The sequence below is a fragment of the Leptodactylus fuscus genome, chromosome 4 (genome assembly GCF_031893055.1).
Source record: "Leptodactylus fuscus isolate aLepFus1 chromosome 4, aLepFus1.hap2, whole genome shotgun sequence".
In the NCBI taxonomy this organism is placed as follows: Eukaryota; Metazoa; Chordata; class Amphibia; order Anura; family Leptodactylidae; genus Leptodactylus; species Leptodactylus fuscus.
Genome location: NC_134268.1, coordinates 53,272,571 through 53,293,597, shown reverse-complemented (window position 1 = coordinate 53,293,597; position 21,027 = coordinate 53,272,571).

The window sequence follows — 21,027 nt, the reverse complement described above, 5'->3', positions numbered from 1 at the left end:
AGCACGCGTAAGCCGGCACCCATTGAAATCAATGGGATCTGTTTTGAAGCACCATGCTCTGACACATGTATATGTGTCTAAATGAGCGGCGCGTTACTCTGTGAGAACAGAGCCTAAGAGGGGAACCTTCAAGCTCATCCTCTTACTTTGAATTAAATTGTAACTACATCCTATGTGGAATATAATTGTATGTCAGTGCTACTTTGTGCAGCAGAACATGTCTGGGTTCCTTACACCACCATTCAGCAGCTTCAGGCTACAAGTGTCTATATTTGCCTATAGTGCTGGTGCATGTGGAGGTGAGTATTAACTATGGCATACTGGGTGGTTGGGGCTGCTTTTTTAAATTTATGGTACAGTGTGAGGCTGTAGGGGCACATTATGTAACATATTATTCAGGGGCCTCAGATTAAGAAAAACATTTATTCAGAGGGGTATAATGGGGACATAGTTTTTTTTTGTTTTTTTTTATAACCAGGGACATATTAGTGGTGTTATTTTAATCAAATGGCACTGGGACAAGACAATACAGATAATTTCTATATTCAGGGGCATTTTTTTAAACCAGGGTCACAGTATGGGAACTTTTTAAATTGGGGTACAGTATGTTTTGTTTTTTTTATAAAGAAGCATAGTTTTATTTCACACGGTGCTTGATTTAAACCATAAGTAAAATTTTTATTTTTACATTTTTTTTGTAAATCAACAGTACAAGTGAAGGGAACAAACTTTGCATAATATGCAAACAATTTGCAAGAAATGTGTCTTTCTCTTTAACAAATACTACTGTCTTTAGTTCTTATCTTAATACACGCAGTTACATCTATAGAGAGGGGAGGGGGAGAAGGAGAAACACATGATATGATAGGAGAAGGATTTGAGGTCATCTACAGTATTAAATGAGTTGCTGTTTGAAGGCTGGATACTAGTTCCTAATAACTCACTGTGCTGTGAAAGAGAACCCTCTCTATAATACAGATTTCTCTCGGTTTTAAGGAGTTTTCCTCTTCTTTTCCCCTCTCTTGTTCATTGACTTTTATTGTAAAGACTTGATCTGTAGCAGAAGGAGGCAAATAAGTGAAGATACAGTTACTTCTCATTATTAAGTTATATTACAAAATTTGTCTTCTTCATTTGTACTAGGTACTATGAATTTTTTTTAACCCATCTCCATAAAAAATAAAAAACAAATCATCCATAAATTGTGTGTACCCTAAAATGGTAAAAACTACAACTAATGTTACAAAATACAAGATGCAAAGTCAATGGAAAACTTAAAAGTTGTGACACTTGGATGATTAAAAATATTCTTAGATCTGAAGACCAAAATAAGCCAGATCTTAAATGTGTATATAGACCTTAATGGTTATGTTGGAAGGATTGTACAAAGAGCATCATCCATCATAAAGCAAGCTTTGCCTCCACAAACAGATTATTCAAGAGTGGAGGCTCTCACTATTTGTTGCACTTCACTCCTGCCCACTTTTCTCCTCCCTCTTGACTGCCCCTTTGACATCATATTGGACATCCAACCTTTTGACTCATTGCGCTCGGACTTTCTGTAGTGACAAGGACAGTCCTCCTGGCCGTGTCAGGACCTGCTCCTAGGCAGATGGTGGAGAAAAGAGGGGACAAAAGATTTCTCTCGCTTCATGGATGGTTGCTGGTTGCAGCTGCTCCTCACACATGGACAGAACAACTGTATACCACCTAACAGGTCTATGTTCAGCTTAATCGAGCCAAAGGAAGCCTAAATATTACATCTGTAATATAGACTGCTAGACGTGTATAACGTGCATCTGATTGAGACCAAATTCCGGTGTAGTCGTCATCAAGACTGCAAAACATTTACATATTTTTTTATTCCAGCACTTCCCAAAAAGATAGTTTAGGCTTATATCTAATGATTGGAGGTCATGTAAGGACTCTGCAATAAACCGGAACACTATATACACATATGCATTCCTCCCTTCCATTTCAATATTTCTTTTTAAAGCAGTCCTAATTTATTTTTCAAAGATATTTTACCAAGTTATACTTATAGTGATAATATTTTTCATTACGGATTATATTTGATTGAGCTCACTTGACTATTATGCAAATAGGAACATTAGTCTTATTTTAATAGGTGTCACTCTTGCCAAATGCAGAGCTCTATTAAACAACTAAATTTGTATATCCAATAAACACACTGTGAGTAATTAAATTCATTTTCCATTAACACAAGGTAAATAATTGCATCTTGGATAAGCAGGCGTAATTCCTCTATGGTGCTGCATTGAATTGTGATAGATTGGGCAAAATAACACATACTCTTAAATATATATATATATATATATATATATATATATATATATATATATATATATATATATATATATATAGTCCTATGAAAAAGTTTGGGCACCCCTATTAATCTTAATCATTTTTAGTTCTAAATATTTTGGTGTTTGCAGCAGCCATTTCAGTTTGATATATCTAATAACTGATGGACACAGTAATATTTCAGGATTGAAATGAGGTTTATTGTACTAACAGAAAATGCGCAATATGCATTAAACCAAAATTTGACCGGTGCAAAAATATGGGCACCTCAACAGAAAAGTGACATTAATATTTAGTACATCCTCCTTTTGCAAAGATAACAACCTCTAGTCGCTTCCTGTAGCTTTTAATCAGTTCCTGGATCCTGGATGAAGGTATTTTGGACCATTTCTTTCTACAAAACAATTCAAGTTCAGTTAAGTTTGATGGTCGCCGAACATGGACAGCCCGCTCTCAAATGATCTGAAAACAAAGATTGTTCAACATAGTTGTTCAGGGGAAGGATACAAAACGTTGTCTCAGACATTTAACCTGTCAGTTTCCACTGTGAGGAACATAGTAAGGAAATGGAAGACCACAGGGACAGTTCTTGTTAAGCCCAAAAGTGGCAGGCCAAGAAAAATATCAGAAAGGCAGAGAAGAAGAATGGTGAGAACAGTCAAGGACAATCCACAGACCACCTCCAAAGAGCTGCAGCATCATCTTGCTGCAGATGGTGTCACTGTGCATCAGTCAGCAATACAGCGCACTTTGCACAAGGAGAAGCTGTATGTGAGAGTGATGAGAATGAAGCCGTTTCTGCACGTACGCCACAAATAGAGTTGCCTGAGGTATGCAAAAGCACATTTGGAGAAGCCAACTTCATTTTGGAAACAAAGATTGAGTTGTTTGGTTATAAAAAAAAAGGCGTTATGCATGGCGTCCAAAAAGAAACAGCATTCCAAGAAAAACACTTGCTACCCACTGTAAAATTTGGTGGAGGTTCCATCATGCTTTGGGGCTGTGTGGCCAATGCCAGCACCGGGAATCTTGTTAAAGTTGAGGGTCGCATGGATTCCACTCAGTATCAGCAGATTCTTGAGAATAATGTTCAAGAATCAGTGACGAAGTTGAAGTTACGCCGGGGATGGATATTTCAGCAAGACAATGATCCAAAACACCGCTCCAAATCCTCAGGCATTCATGCAGAGGAACAATTACAATGTTCTGGAATGGCCATCCCAGTCCCCAGACCTGAATATCATTGAACATCTGTGGGATGATTTGAAGCGGGCTGTCCATGCTCGGCGACCATCTAACTTAACTGAACTTGAATTGTTTGTCCAAAATACCTTTATCCAGGATCCAGGAACTGATTAAAAGCTACAGGAAGCGACTAGAGGCTGTTATCTTTGCAAAAGGAGGATGTACTAAATATTAATGTCACTTTTCTGTTGAGGTGCCCATACTTTTGCACCGGTCAAATTTTGGTTTAATGCATATTGCACATTTTCTGTTAGTACAATAAACCTCATTTCAATCCTGAAATATTACTGTGTCCATCAGTTATTAGATATATCAAACTGAAATGGCTGTTGCAAATACCAAAATATTTAGAACTAAAAATGATTAAGATTAATAGGGGTGCCCAAACTTTTTCATAGGACTGTATATAATATTTCTGCAGTACTGTACGAGGAAAAAAGTAGAAGGATACTTTGCGCTTCCTATTGGAACTTCTTTGTGTTTTCTGGGATGCGTTTGGAGGTCTCAAAAAATGCTTCCCTTGATTTTGGTAGGTATAATGATGGAGTAACTGTCGTCTGGACAATAGTTCACCGTCTTTCGGAATACCTAGCTTTCCTTAGGGAGGTAGCTGGTTGAGCAGATACTGAAGATGGATTGGGGATCAATGGATAGGAACCCCAAAGAAAAATATCCGATGGCGCTCACAAAGTCTTCAGACAACACTCGGATGGGTGAAAAGGATAGTATTTATTGATTTATTTCGAGTCTATTTGAAGCAAAGTTGTACGCTGTTCTCCTTCCTATTATTTAATAAAATTATTATTATGGGAAGGTGTGGGTAGAAAAATAACTGCAGAATCAGAAAAATAGCCCCTTTTTACCGCTCATAACCCCTTACCACATTGCACTGTAATGGTATGCCACAGTCAGTGGGACGTTCCTGTATAACACTGTGCTATTATTATGGGGAGATGGGAAAGAACAAAAAACTATACATATAGTAATTTGGTATTACCACAAAATGTGAACATTACTTATCCTGTACAGTGAATATTGTTAAAAAAAGCAAAAATTGCTGTTTTTTTATTCATGCCACATCCAAAAACATGAAAAAGATGGATGTATCCCAAAACGATACCATAAAATATTAACATTCAGCTTATAAAAAATCCCTCATACAACATCTTAAACAGAAAAATGAAATGCAACAATACTAAAACAAAGTATTTAGAAAAAAATGTGCATTTTTTTTGTGAAAAGGTTCAAGAAAACATATTAATTTGGTATTTTTGTAACTAGAGTGACCCAGAAATAGTTATTCTGCTGCCTATACCACTTAGCAAACAGCAAAATCCACAAATCCAATTATATTCTTCTAATCTCATAAAGTTTTAAAAAGCTATACAAGACAGAAATCATTCTATTAAAAATTGCAATTTATCCCACAAAAAAAGTTTATATAAAGCTACATCAATGGGGGGAAAAAAAAAAGTTCTGACCTTTGAAATGTGTGTCCTTAAGTACCAATTGTCCTTAAAGAGTACCTAAACAATCAGATAACTTTTCGTTATAAGCTGCCGTGTTTGTTTAAACAGGGAGTTACAGTAGCCATTACTCATATTCTGAATTTTTTAGCAGTGTCCCATCATAGGCTCTATCTCTATTTCTCAGTTTGTCTCATTCTAGTAGACGGAGACCAGCTGCTATGATGTCTTCCAAAACCATACATACAGAAATGGGAGATTCTGCTCCCTAACACTCTCTCACTCACCCAGAAGCAGCAGCATAGCATAGAAGGTTGTAAAGAAGAACTGAATAGCAATAATGGGAATAAAACACTTATTTAGCCTCACTATTGGCTGTAGCAATCTCTGTCTATCTCTCTATCTTTTCTCCTCTCACTTGACTCTGCTATCCTCCTCCTCCATAGACTTCTATAGAAACAATACTTCACTGAGCTGACAGTCCATCTTAGGGCAGGTTTGCTGCCTGAGATTTTCTGTAGAGCAGTGTCACAAGAATAAGAAACAGTCATTGATTTCTATTACATTTGTAGAGGAAACTGTGCCAGGAGAGATAGGAGGAGCTGCTAAGTGATTTATTTTCAGTAATGTTATCCTACTGTATGTTATGTTTCTACATCTTTATAGAACTGTTAAATTTACATTTGAGACGAGTGAATTTTTCAAAAATTCACTTTGACAGCTTTGCCAAATTTTCCAATACAATTTGATCCAAAATTTGCATTGAATCACATTAAAAAACAGCTATTTCCTGGCTGCAGAGACCCTGTATAGGGGTGTAACACACTGTGCCTTACAGTGGTTTTTAGTGATGTCCCACTAGGGGACCTGAATCAACGATGGACTGATTGCTTGTTCAGCACTATAGACTGCAATACATGTGTATTGCAGTCTATAGAGGAAGTCAGCCTATGGTGGAACCCTTTGGATGCCGCAGTCATGTTTGACTGTGGCATCCAAGGGATTAAAACCCCTGATTGGAGCTGTACTCCAACCGGGCATTGTGGAGCAGGGTGTAGGCTAGTTGGTCAGTTACAGCTAACACCCTCTCCCGATGCCGTGGGTGGTCATGAAGGGGTTAAAGGACTGTGGCATTACAAGGCTGGCTGCCTGCTGATCCTCTGCACGCATGACTTTGTGGGTGATTCCACATTATCAGAGTTCCTTGCCCTATGTCCTAATGTGCAGCAGCCATTTCATGAAAAAATATGATTCGTTACCACAAAGCATTAGGAAATCTGGATTTGAAGCAAATAGAATATTTCTTGAAATTCAGATCGAATTCCACTTCATCAGCTTCGATTCACTCATCTCTAATTGTAATCCTGGCAGGTGAAGATGATTGCTGACCCTGCCCCAGTGAACACAGCACTCAGCACTCAATGATCAGTGTAAAAATTCAATAATTCTAATATTTTCTTAAAGTTGGATAGTTTTTCTGAATTCCAGTGGACAGAGCAGAGATGACTTAAGTAAGATGCCATAGAGTATCTCTTATAATTGTTAGATATTGCTACAGCCTTGTTAGAACTGTGATATTTTATTCCATGGTCTAGATACTGGTCTTGCCTACCAAATAAAGCCCTGCTGTGATGATTTTCTATCTGGACCCCTGCCTCATATCGTATAATTACAGTAGCAGAATAATCCCAATTATGCTAAAAATTATGCATAATTTAGCAATCTCCTCTACAGCTGATTTACCCATGATGTGACCTCACATGCACTTTACAGGAGTTATATGGCTTCTAAAAAATGAAAATAGGACCAAATGTTTTTTTTTTTTTTTTTTTTTTTTTTTTTTAAAGAAACCCTTATAAAACCAATAGTAACCTCATCAACCCCCTGCCAATCCGGTGCAGACACTATGGCAGTTCCTCTGGCCCTTGTTTGCATTTTAGGACTGCAGTCAATATTACTAGCATAACCACCTAGTGATGGGAATCTTGATGCCAGTAGTACATATATGTCTTTCCTTAATAGTCCAATTAGGCCTCATTCACATCTGCATTGGTAATCCATTTGGGGGAGTCCACATGGGGATCCCCCAGAACATACTACCAGGCACATTGGCAAGCGGTGTGCAGTGAAATCACACGGACCTCATAGACTATAATGGGGTCCGTGTGCTTGCCGCCAGATCTCTGCATGGAACATGAGGGCAGAAAAATAGTTCACAATCTACTTTCCTGTCCGCATGATTCGTGCGGAGACCGTGTGGAAAGCACATGGACCCCATTATAGTCTATAGGGTCTGTGCGCTCTCACTGCACACCGCTTTCCAATGCATTCGGTAATCCGTTCAGGGGGTTCCCTATGTGGACTCCCCCGAACAGATTACAGATGCAGATGTGAGCGAGGCCTTAGCTAGACATGTCCAAACACTGTACATGTATCACAGAGGAAGCAGCTAGCTTTCCCAGGTGTGTCCAACTGAGTCCTTAAAGTGTACCTACAACTATAAAACAACTTACAATTTACAAATAGTACTATTATCTTAAGTATAGGTCATAAATAGTAAAATAACAGACAATTCCTTTAACTGCTATGTCACCCTAGTGGAGAAACCAGTGTTTCTCAATCTTTTCAAAGTACCCCTGACTGAAAAAGTTCCCCCCAAAAGTTGTATATGTTAACAAAATATGGCTTCCTTAGGAGCTGCCATTGTAGTTATATCAGATTTTAAGAAAAAACTATAACAGCATGCGGTACTATTATTCCCATCAAACTGATGGCTACCAAAATGTAATCAAAAGCAAGGCAATGGGTTCTGTGGTGGAAGGCGATATTGGAGGGCATGTGACACACCACACGTTGTCCATTATGTGATGGGTCCTTCTTCAATGTGAGGAAGGGAGAAAATATTTTTTACTTGACCACTCCTCCTTTGGTCAAGTTGTACTCCTATTTGCATGTCATCATTCTTTTTGGGAAGCAGACATGTGATGTCCCAGTCATGAACCGTTTTCAAAACATGACTGCTACCTAATGTTCCCATACAATGACCAAGAGCTCAGCGGATACGGGAGATGGTGTTCATCCTTTCCTGACAGTATTCTCAGTGGTGGCACGTACACATGGGGCCATAGCCTTAGACCATCAGGAATACCGTATATACTCGAGTATAAGCCGACCCGAATATAAGCCGAGGCCCCTAATTTTACCACAAAAAACTGGGAAAACTTATTGACTTGAGTATAAGCCGAGGGGGGAAATGCAGCAGCTACTGGAAAATTTCAAAAATTAAAATGGTCGGAGTTTTTGGGTGCAGTAGTTGCTGGGTGCGTTGAAAGGGGAGGGGGTGTTTTGGTTGTCTGTCTGCCCCTTCCCTGAGCTTGAGGACTGTTTTTTCTTCCCCCACTTGGAATTCAGTCTGGCTGAATATAGGGGATCTGCAGTGCTCCTATTAACCCCTTCCTGATGGAACAGGAGCACTGCAGATCCCCTATATTCAGTAGACCGGGCACTTTCAGACACAGGGATACCTAATGTGTATGTGTTTCACAGTAATTTTCTACTTTTGTATGTAATCTAGGGTAAGGAGTGATTTAGAACTTTTTTTTTTTTTTTAATCTTTTTTTTTCCCTATTTTTTTGCACTATTTTATGGGAGATTCTATACATTAATATTGTGGCTGGTCATAGACCCCCCCCCCCTCCTAAAAAAAATATATATATTTTTTTTTTCTTTTTTGCTGACTCGAGTATAAGCCGACGGGGGCTTTTTCAGCACAAAAACTGGGCTGAAAAATTCGGCTTATACTCGAGTATATACGGTATTTTGTAATAATATTAAAGCATATATGTCCTTATACTAGTATGTGGGCCATATTGCTACAAACTCAAACTATATACATTAGTAGTTCACAGCTAATGATACTTTGTAACAGTCTATCTGTTCTCCACTTGATGTAAAGCTATGATGATATATAAGTAAATTATCACAATCCTTCATAACTGAGGATCCAGAGATAATTGTCTATCACTAATAGGACCGCCTACTTGACTTCTTATACTTAATCTTTCTCCATCAAATTGCTTATCAATCTGCACAACTCCTTATACCGTATTTTACATTTGACACGTTCCCTTTAATTTGTTAGTAAGACACATAACATGGGAAATGATCAGAATCTCTTTTCTGCATTTGAGGCTAAAATGTCATACAATTATATCACAACAGAACATTTTTGAAATCTTTTTCTCTGCTCGATAACCTTTTAGGGGAACATAAACATGAAGGTGATCATTAATAGAGATGAGCGAACACTAAAATGTTCGAGGTTCGAAATTCGATTCGAACAGCCGCTCACTGTTCGAGTGTTCGAATGGGTTTCGAACCCCATTATAGTCTATGGGGAACATAAACTCGTTAAGGGGGAAACCCAAATTCATGTCTGGAGGGTCACCAAGTCCACTATGACACCCCAGGAAATGATACCAACACCCTGGAATGACACTGGGACAGCAGGGGAAGCATGTCTGGGGGCATAAAAGTCACTTTATTTCATGGAAATCCCTGTCAGTTTGCGATTTTCGCAAGCTAACTTTTCCCCATAGAAATGCATTGGCCAGTGCTGATTGGCCAGAGTACGGAACTCGACCAATCAGCGCTGGCTCTGCTGGAGGAGGCGGAGTCTAAGATCGCTCCACACCAGTCTCCATTCAGGTCCGACCTTAGACTCCGCCTCCTCCGGCAGAGCCAGCGCTGATTGGCCGAAGGCTGGCCAATGCATTCCTATGCGAATGCAGACTTAACAGTGCTGAGTCAGTTTTGCTCAACTACACATCTGATGCACACTCGGCACTGCTACATCAGATGTAGCAATCTGATGTAGCAGAGCCGAGGGTGCACTAGAACCCCTGTGCAAACTCAGTTCACGCTAATAGAATGCATTGGCCAGCGCTGATTGGCCAATGCATTCTATTAGCCCGATGAAGTAGAGCTGAATGTGTGTGCTAAGCACACACATTCAGCACTGCTTCATCACGCCAATACAATGCATTAGCCAGTGCTGATTGGCCAGAGTACGGAATTCGGCCAATCAGCGCTGGCCAATGCATTCTATTAGCCCGATGAAGTAGAGCTGAATGTGTGTGCTAAGCACACACATTCAGCACTGCTTCATCAAGCCAATACAATGCATTAGCCAGTGCTGATTGGCCAGAGTACGGAATTCGGCCAATCAGCGCTGGCTCTGCTGGAGGAGGCGGAGTCTAAGGTCGGACCTGAATGGAGACTGGTGTGGAGCGATCTTAGACTCCGCCTCCTCCAGCAGAGCCAGCGCTGATTGGCCGAATTCCGTACTCTGGCCAATCAGCGCTGGCCAATGCATTCTATTAGCCCGATGAAGTAGAGCTGAATGTGTGTGCTAAGCACACACATTCAGCACTGCTTCATCACGCCAATACAATGCATTAGCCAGTGCTGATTGGCCAGAGTACGGAATTCGGCCAATCAGCGCTGGCCAATGCATTCTATTAGCCCGATGAAGCAGAGCTGAATGTGTGTGCTAAGCACACACATTCAGCACTGCTTCATCACGCCAATACAGTGCTGATTGGCCAGAGTACGGAATTCGGCCAATCAGCGCTGGCCAATGCATTCTATTAGCCCGATGAAGTAGAGCTGAATGTGTGTGCTAAGCACACTCATTCAGCACTGCTTCATCACGCCAATACAATGCATTAGCCAGTGCTGATTGGCCAGAGTACGGAATTCGGCCAATCAGCGCTGGCTCTGCTGGAGGAGGCGGAGTCTAAGATCGCTCCACACCAGTCTCCATTCAGGTCCGACCTTAGACTCCGCCTCCTCCAGCAGAGCCAGCGCTGATTGGCCGAATTCCGTACTCTGGCCAATCAGCACTGGCTAATGCATTGTATTGGCGTGATGAAGCAGTGCTGAATGTGTGTGCTTAGCACACACATTCAGCTCTACTTCATCGGGCTAATAGAATGCATTGGCCAGCGCTGATTGGCCAGAGTACGGAATTCGGCCAATCAGCGCTGGCTCTGCTGGAGGAGGCGGAGTCTAAGATCGCTCCACACCAGTCTCCATTCAGGTCCGACCTTAGACTCCGCCTCCTCCAGCAGAGCCAGCGCTGATTGGCCAGAGTACGGAATTCGGCCAATCAGCACTGGCTAATGCATTGTATTGGCGTGATGAAGCAGTGCTGAATGTGTGTGCTTAGCACACACATTCAGCTCTACTTCATCGGGCTAATAGAATGCATTGGCCAGCGCTGATTGGCCGAATTCCGTACTCTGGCTAATCAGCACTGGCTAATGCATTGTATTGGCGTGATGAAGCAGTGCTGAATGTGTGTGCTTAGCACACACATTCAGCTCTACTTCATCGGGCTAATAGAATGCATTGGCCAGCGCTGATTGGCCGAATTCCGTACTCTGGCCAATCAGCACTGGCTAATGCATTGTATTGGCGTGATGAAGCAGTGCTGAATGAGTGTGCTTAGCACACACATTCAGCTCTACTTCATCGGGCTAATAGAATGCATTGGCCAATCAGCGCTGGCCAATGCATTCTATTAGCGTGAACTGAGTTTGCACAGGGGTTCTAGTGCACCCTCGGCTCTGCTACATCAGATTGCTACATCTGATGTAGCAGTGCCGAGTGTGCATCAGATGTGTAGTTGAGCAAAACTGACTCAGCACTGCTAAGTCTCTGCATTCGCATAGGAATGCATTGGCCAGCCTTCGGCCAATCAGCGCTGGCTCTGCCGGAGGAGGCGGAGTCTAAGGTCGGACCTGAATGGAGACTGGTGTGGAGCGATCTTAGACTCCGCCTCCTCCAGCAGAGCCAGCGCTGATTGGTCGAGTTCCGTACTCTGGCCAATCAGCGCTGGCCAATGCATTCTATTAGCCCGATGAAGTAGAGCTGAATGTGTGTGCTTAGCACACACATTCAGCTCTACTTCATCAGGCTAATAGAATACATTGGCCAATCAGCGCTGGCCAATGCATTCTATTAGCTTGATGAAGCAGAGTGTGCACAAGGGTTCAAGCGCACCCTCGGCTCTGATGTAGCAGAGCTGAGGGTGCACAAGGGTTCAAGTGCACCCTCGGCTCTCCTACATCAGAGCCGAGGGTGCGCTTGAACCCTTGTGCAGCCTCGGTTCTGCTACATCAGAGCCGAGGGTGCGCTTGAACCCTTGTGCACACTCTGCTTCATCAAGCTAATAGAATGCATTGGCCAGCACTGATTGGCCAGAGTACGGAATTCGGCCAATCAGCGCTGGCCAATGCATCCCTATGGGAAAAGTTTATCTCACAAAAATCACAATTACACACCCGATAGAGCCCCAAAAAGTTATTTTTAATAACATTCCCCCCTAAATAAAGGTTATCCCTAGCTATCCCTGCCTGTACAGCTATCCCTGTCTCATAGTCACAAAGTTCACATTCTCATATGACCCGGATTTGAAATCCACTATTCGTCTAAAATGGAGGTCACCTGATTTCGGCAGCCAATGACTTTTTCCAATTTTTTTCAATGCCCCCGATGTCGTAGTTCCTGTCCCACCTCCCCTGCGCTGTTATTGGTGCAAAAAAGGCGCCAGGGAAGGTGGGAGGGGAATCGAATTTTGGCGCACTTTACCACGCGGTGTTCGATTCGATTCGAACATAGCGAACACCCTGATATCCGATCGAACATGTGTTCGATAGAACACTGTTCGCTCATCTCTAGTTATGAACATTTATTTTATGATTAATCCAAATTTTCTATTTGTGTTTATTCATTTCCTGTTTAATGTAAATAATGTATATACTGATAAGCATTAGGTAGAAGTAGCCTATAGCTGCCTTAATATAAATATCCATTTTTTTACTTATATTGTTCAATATCTGACATTTTGTGCTGAAAGATTTCTTAATAAATCTGAAATACGTGTCATTTCAGAAAACTTTGCATAGGCAATTGTACAAAATGTTATAATATCGGAGAGAAATGCCTGTTTCTGGTCTTGTGAGGCTGTTTCCCTGCTCCTCCTCCCTCTGCTTATCTGTCTCAAGCTAGAAAGCAAATTATATGACTCTTTTCCTTATAAGTTTATGGAGAGGGGAGAAGAGGGGAGAAAACACAACCTGATGCTGGAGCTGAATAGAAATGTTTTATCACAACCAAAGTACTTCAGTACATGTCAGTAAGGCGAAGTTTTTTGCCGAGTATTTTGGTCAAGAAAAATCCGCTCAGGAAAAATCGTGTGGTAATTTTTTTTACACGTTTTTTACCACTAATGGAAAAAAGAAGTGACATGACCTTTCTTCAGGTGGATTCAGCCTGAAAAAAAACAATGGGAGTCAATGGGAGGCGGAAAAAATACTTGCGGTTTTTTAAGTAGTTTTTGACAATTCCATGTCAAAATCCGCATCCAATTCCACGTCTGTGACATGGATTTTCTACCTCCCATTAACTCCCGTTGGTTTTCTCAGCCAGAATCCGCCTGAAGAAAGGTTATGGCCCTTCTTTTTTCCACTAGCAGAAAAAAGTTACAAGCGGATTACATAGAACTCTATTGTGAGGCATTTTTGGAAGCTGATTTTGAGGTGGAATCTGCGTCAAAATCCTGACCAAAAAACTGTGATTGAACTTAGGCTAACTGTGTCCTGTCCTACATATATGTCCTGCATTATACTGGGGCTGTTTCTTAGTGAAAAATAGCCAGTTATGGAGCGGATTCTCCTCTACTTACTGTGTGCTATAAATACCAGTCAGTGTACAACCACCAGTTTAGAGAGAACAGAAAATTCCAGATGTGCCATGCCGAGAGGGAAATGCTAAATAATGCAAAATCTAAGCAATATAATGACCAGCTATAGTGTAATTCCTCATGTACAGACACATGAAAAGTTCACATCTGCATTCAAATTTCCGTTCTTCTGGTCCACTTGGGGAACAGAAAAATGGAAACCCAATATGCTTAAAAACCCACAGATCCCATAGACTATAACGAGGGTCCGATGGATTTTTGCGCGGTTTCCACCCGAAAAATCTGCATTTTTCAAGCGGATTGTGGGAAACTTGCAAGTAGATGTAAACCTAGCTTTATCTTGAAGACTCACCTGAAACAACAGGCACTCATTTATCTCTATATAGGATTTTTTTCTTTCTTTAAACCATTAAACTAAATCCCCGCACATATGATGGAGTCAAATTATAAAATAATATCTGTCTGCAGCCACCACTAGGGGGAGAATTATAGTATACTGTCTTAATATTGAACTCAATGTATAATAGTGTACAGTAATCTCTGATTCTAGGGAGAATTTTAAAACTTAACTCTAATTTTATCTATGCTTGTAGATTAATGAAAAAAACAAATGGTATTAAAGAGGACCTTTCACCACTTTTGGGCACATGCAGTGTTATATACTGCTGGAAAGCTGACAGTGCGCTGAATTCAGCGCACTGTCGGCTTTCGCGATCTGTGCCCGGTGTAAAGAGCTTACGGTGCCGGTACCGTAGTGCTCTATGGTCAGAAGGGCGTTTCTGACCATTAGCCAGGAACGTCCTTCTGCCTCGCGGCGCCTATAGCGCTGTACTGTGGAGCCGGGAGGAACGCCCCCTCCCTCTGCTCACATTGCTCGTCCATAGACGAGTATTATCAGGAGCGGGAGGGGGGAGTTCCTCCCGGCTCCACAGCACAGCGCGATAGGCGCCGCGAGGCAGAAGGACGTTCCTGGCTAATGGTCAGAAACGCCCTTCTGACCATAGAGCACTACGGTACCGGCACCGTAAGCTCTTTACACCGGGCACAGATCGGGAAAGCCGACAGTGCGCTGAATTCAGCGCACTGTCAGCTTTCCAGCAGTATATAACACTGCATGTGCCCAAAAGTGGTGAAAGGTCCTCTTTAAAGACAAGACGTCCTGCAGAAAGTGGTGAAATTCATATTATTGTATAATCTATGTATATTCTATGGCAGATACTGATGTCACTTATAAAATATTGGGCTGTTCACAGCTGGATGAAACAAACCATGTGCTTCAGTATGCAATAACATGTTTAGGCCCCACGTAGCGAGTCACTGCTGAAAAACACTGTGGAAAAGACAGTGACAGAAATGTATCAATTTTTTTTCCGCAGCGTTTGTCACAGAAATTCTCTTTTTCTCTGCAGATTTTCTGCTTCTATTTCATCGATACAGAAATCACCAGTGTTTCTATAGGTGTTTACAAAAATGCAAGAGTTTTTGAAATCATAGCATACCTGCTGCAGATTTTTTTTCTGCAACATGTGGATAGGATTAACCAGAATTCCTTCCAATTTGAAGGTACCGGTAAATGCCGTGGTTTTTGGTACAGCATTTCCACCGTGGCCAAATCACAGCTTTTTTGCAACATGGGGCCACTGTATTAATGTTTTTGGCTTCAGTAGAGACATCTGATCACGAGAATATACAGTAACTGACCCCCTTCCTTGTGACCTATGACTTTGGTGCCAAAATGTCTACATTAAAATTTCACATTAAAAAAATGCATATATATCGAATCTCAAATATCGAATATCGAATCCTATTATACTCTATGGGGGGAAAATGCTCGTTTCAGGGGTAGACAACATTCGATCAAATTATACTTACCAAGTCCACGAGTAAGGGTCGGGCTGGATCCTCCGAGAAGTCTTCTCCTTGCAGCGTCCCCGCAGCATCTTCTGGCTCTGAATTCACTCTGCCAGGCATCGGGCCTGGGCAGAGCCGACTGCGCATGCCCGCACTACAAGCGGGCATGCGCAGTCGGCTCTTTCCAGGCCCGATGCCTGGCAGAGTGAATTCAGAGCCGAAAGATGCCGCGGGGAAGCTGCACGGAGAAGACTTCTAAAGGTAGGAGAAGAACCAGTGTTGATTGGCCGACATGATAGCATTCGGCCAATCAATGCTGGTTCTGCATCGAACTTTTACATTCGAATAGCGATTGGTACTCGATCGAGTACGAGTATTTTGAATACCGTAATATGCGATTGAATACCTACTCACTCATCTCTACTACTTATATCACTTTTTTTTAAATGTAGATTGTGAGCCCCACATAGGGATCACAATGTACATCCCCCCCTCCCATCAGTATGTCTTTGGAGTACGGGAGGAAATCCGCACAAACACGGGGAGAACATACAAACTCCTTGCAGATATTGGTCCTGGTGGGATTCAAAGCAAGGACTCCAGCGCTGCAAGGCTGTAGTGCTAACCACCAAACACCGCACCAATCAGTACCGACAGTTTCAGACTGTATACAGACACACCCCTTTGGCAATATCAGTAACACCCAGTTGTCAATTTATTAATATATTTCTAGGAGTAATAGAGGAGGAATGACCCAATATAGAATTATTAGAAGGGAATACATTTATTTATTATTAAAAAAAATCAGGTTGTGTTTGTTGTATTCACCTAAATAACGGAAACTTCCTTTGCCAAATCAACGATGTACAATAACAGAATTGCCTCCTTAGGCACACCTCTGTGTGCACAATACACATTACTCTCTTATTTTAATTCAGATTTTATAAATTTTATTCTGATTCCGGTAGACTGAGCCAAATTGATGTCCACACTCTGATTCCTTTGTTCGCCGACGAATATTTTCTTCATTAAGTTGAGAATTTCTCTTTGCTCAGCATTTTACTTAAACGTATTTTGTTAAAAGTTCGTCTTGATGTAGACACCAATTTAATTTTTTAAGCTCTTCAAACATTTAACAGATGACAATATGATTATATGTTACCTCCCGTGCCTATCAAACTTTATTCAAATGTGACTTTAAAATCATTGCTTGTTAAGAGACATATTCACAGCATTAATTACAAGCATGTACAAAGGGATCCATGTTCTCGGCAGAATGTCCCCGTCCCTTTCACCAAATAAACTAGCAGAGCAGCGGTGCAGCTGTACCCCAGGCATCCTAGTGATTGCCCAGCAGGACCAAAAAGCCTTTATTTGTCTCATAAAGTTAATGGAGTAAATTCATCCCCGCAGCCCCTCCTTTTTCCTGCTCTTTTCCTTTAAGGGAAGCTCGGGGCCTGATTAAAATTCAGACTTTTTAGCTCAAGCGGCTGAAATCAAGCTTTTTGAAGGAGGAGGGTGGCGGTGTGTGTGGGGAAGAATATATGAAGAGAGTGGAGAAAACATGTAGAGCATTATGATTAGGAAAACAATCTTAAAGATGAGAGTAAAAGCTCAGATTTTAGGGCAAACTGTCACTTCATTTACAATTGCATTGGAAGAAAATATTCAATTATATTAAGTATCTTTGATTGTTTTGGTTCCCATGCTGATGTATCAGTTTAACGGTGATCTTGTTCATAAATATGTAGCGACGACTTGTATAAAAAAGCAAGTTCCAAAGAATTTTTTTTATGTATTTCAATGTAAGATAGAAAGATAGCTTAATAGTTTGTACCTGTCTCTAAGGCTGCATGCTAAAATACCCGGGAGAGTGTGATAAATTGTCTTAGTATAGCAAATGCATAAAGTAATCATCCCTTCTGCTAGACTGAGATAAATGGTTATGTCATGCCGCAACATCAAGACATGTGGACAAAACTTACTTTAATTAAATGGAAAGTACAACATAAAATAACCACGAAATATGGACTTTTTATGTGTAGTACAGACCGGATGGAGTCGTCCGACTCCGTTATGGAAAAAGTTTTAATAAATGCTCTAAAATTACAAAAAGAAAATTGTAATACACAGAAACGATTCTCCAGGAAGTGGGCCAAAAATAAATAATCAGGGTGCTGATACATGACTACATACCCTTAAGCGGCATTGATACCACCGCTGCTGTCTGCCCCAGGGTTTCCATCCTAAACCCCAGAGAAACTGGTCAAGGGATGGTTTTCTAGCAATCAGCTGTATGTAGGACTTTGTGTCCGTGCAAAAAAAAAAAAAAACACGTTTACAGGCCGGATAGGGACACCAGCGGTCACCAATGCAAGCAGACCACTGTCCAGTTTCCCCGGGGTTTATGTCGTAAACAGACAGAGCATAGACAGGCCTTTTCATGCTAGGGCCCCATGTAACAGACGCAACAAAAAATTGCTGCACGCGGCACCACATTGCATTTTTTCCCACAACGCTTTTCACAGAAAACCACAACAGTTTTGGAAATCGCAGCATGTCCACAGCATGTATTTTCTTGCAGTATGGGGATTGGAATTGATTTTTTCTGCAGCGACTCCACCACGGGCAAACAGTGGCATTTACACCACGTGGGTTCCCGGTTTAAAATAGGTGAAAGTTATATTTAAGATTGCTATAGTACAAAAAACTGCAAATTATTTCTGCCCTGGCCAGCTCTTTTAATACCACATGTGCCTACTTCCTTGGAATGTTTGATAGCCTCTAAGTTTCTAAGCAGGCTCAGTAAGTCCACCTGCACACAATAGAGTAGGGTTGGGCGATTATGGTCTCTGTGGGCCATGACATTATTCAGGAGCCTTGTAGAAGATGAAGATCAGCGCTGAAGTCCAAGTGAGGTGAGTAACTCCAGAGTATAATAATAGTGGTTCTGGTTTGAACATGTTCGGTCGGAAATAAACTGCAGGCAAAGGCTTACAAATAATAATAATACCTGACCGAAAACAACCAATGTTGGTTATCCGTATTGATGATCAGTTTGAGTTAATTAATTGCCCATCCCTACTAGAGTCTAAAGCAATTTATCCGCAAATATATTGGCTGGTATTGTCACTATCAGGGCAATATGACTACGATTTCATTTAAAGGGAGTCTGTCATCGAGCCTGGCCATATGAAAACATCCCCACAGAGCTTCACCTTACTCTAGTATTGTTTTTCCCAGGTAGACACATTCCTCTATTCCAAGCTATAGCTGCATTTCTAAATATGAAAATGAGCTGTTTGGAGCAATAAGGGAGGCTAGTCTCACTGCTAGTTCCTTTTTCCCTTCTCTGATTAATCGGGCCAGGAGGCTTTGCTAATCTTGCTTGCCCTGAGCCCTTCCATTCATACCACTGTTATGAAAATCAGTGAGGACATCAGTGTACAACAGCTCTGATGCTCCCTAGAACTGTCAATCAGAGAGAGGGGAGAGAGAAGGGAGTGTACCTTTTTGGAGCAATGAGAGTAACGGTGATGGTGCTCCAAACAGTTCTTTTGCATATTTAGAAACACATATATATCTTGGAAATGGAGGCACAAATCAACATGGGAAAACTATGCTAGATCCAGGTGAGCTAGACCTATCTAACTATATCTATTTTACTTCATTTTGGGGAATTTTATAAACCTACTTTTGTGGCCCAATTGTATTTTAATGATAAATACAATTTTCTTTTCAAAATATTTTTCAAGCTTATTCTCACATAGAGCATGTGATACCAAACCATAATGTACTTTATGGAATATTGCTGTTTTCTAAACACTCTCTCTAAAGTCCTTCCTAATTTGTTGTTTGTTAGTGGTTACTAAGGCAAGTCCATCTTTGGAAAGCAGGAAGCTCAAGACACAACAAAGAGTGGAGGGGGTGGGGCATGTTTCACTTCAAAGCCTCATGTAAGAGACTGTGTTCAGCTTCACAGCTCACAGTCTAAGGAGAGTCTATCTACCTCTGACTAGCTGCTTTTGCTACTGCTGATGGGATGTCATAGTAGCAGTAATAGATAGCAAGAAGCTTTCCTGATTGTGTTCACATTTATTTTTAATATCAGGGATCTTTTTAGTTGCAGCATAACCTGGTTGTGCAGTCAAGTGTCCCTGGATTTTCCAATATTATGGCCAAATGAGATCTTCTCCCTGAATATTTCGCTATTTTACAGCTACTTCTGACAGAATTGAATGTAAAGAAATCATTAGTAGTAATAATAGATGGGATAGGAAAAAGATTATTCTGTATTGTACACACCCCTGCCTCAGAGAGAAATGCAAAATGTGCTGCAACCACAATGTGGCTATTAGCAACAGAAAAACACATATTATAGGGGTATTCCCATGAACATAATCATATCTATATTTGTAGATCATTAAAAGTTAAACATTTTTGCAAATATAAGTAATTAAAAATTCTGCAAAGTTTTAAAGATTTCCTCTAACCATCTTATTAGTGACAGTCTGTTATCTTGATCGGTTGCCAATGGATACGACCACTAATGCAGAAACTTTCTATGGTCTGAGACTTGTCAGGAACACAGCCATGATTTTATTATTGTAGCTGGGTTATCAGGCAGGGACACTACATGTAAGAGAAGATATCCTGGCTACAATAAGGAAATCATGGCTGATTTTATGACCTTAGAAAGTTCCTGCATTCATGGTCGTATCCACTGGCAACTGATCAAGACAACAGAATGTGACCACAAGATATTTAGAGAAAATCTTTAAAACTCTGCAAAATATTTAATTGCTTATATTTGCAAAAATGTTTAACTTTTAATTATCTACAAATTTTAAAATAATTATGTACATGGGATCAGATCAACAAACAAGTCCCTGCAGACGTTTTAACTTCTGTCCTTTTTAAGGAACTAAATCTTAGTAATTTTTTTTCTGAATTAATTTCTTAAAAGTTAGAGAAATTATTTTTTTTAAGACATTGTAAAATATTAAAATCAGTCATACTCCATTTATCGATTCACTGCTGCTCCCCATTTCATTCTTCCCAGGTCTTCTTCCTGGTCCCATCTGACTTACAGGAAATGACCACTCAGCCGGTCATCAACCTTAGCAGTGACCTGCCTCAACCACTATAGGCGGTATGGGCTAAGTGTTCATCTCCTTTTTGTCAAAAAGGGATACTGGTAGTAGAGACAAGTAGACTCAAGAACTGCCCAAGCCCAGTGCCTGAGTCCTTTAAAAAAAAATAAATAAAAATAAATAAATTAAACAGCAAGATAATCATGTTGAGGATAATTAAAAATAGTATTATAGTAATCAAGTTATAGGGACCAAATCCGCTCCTTCCTCACCCCGGAAA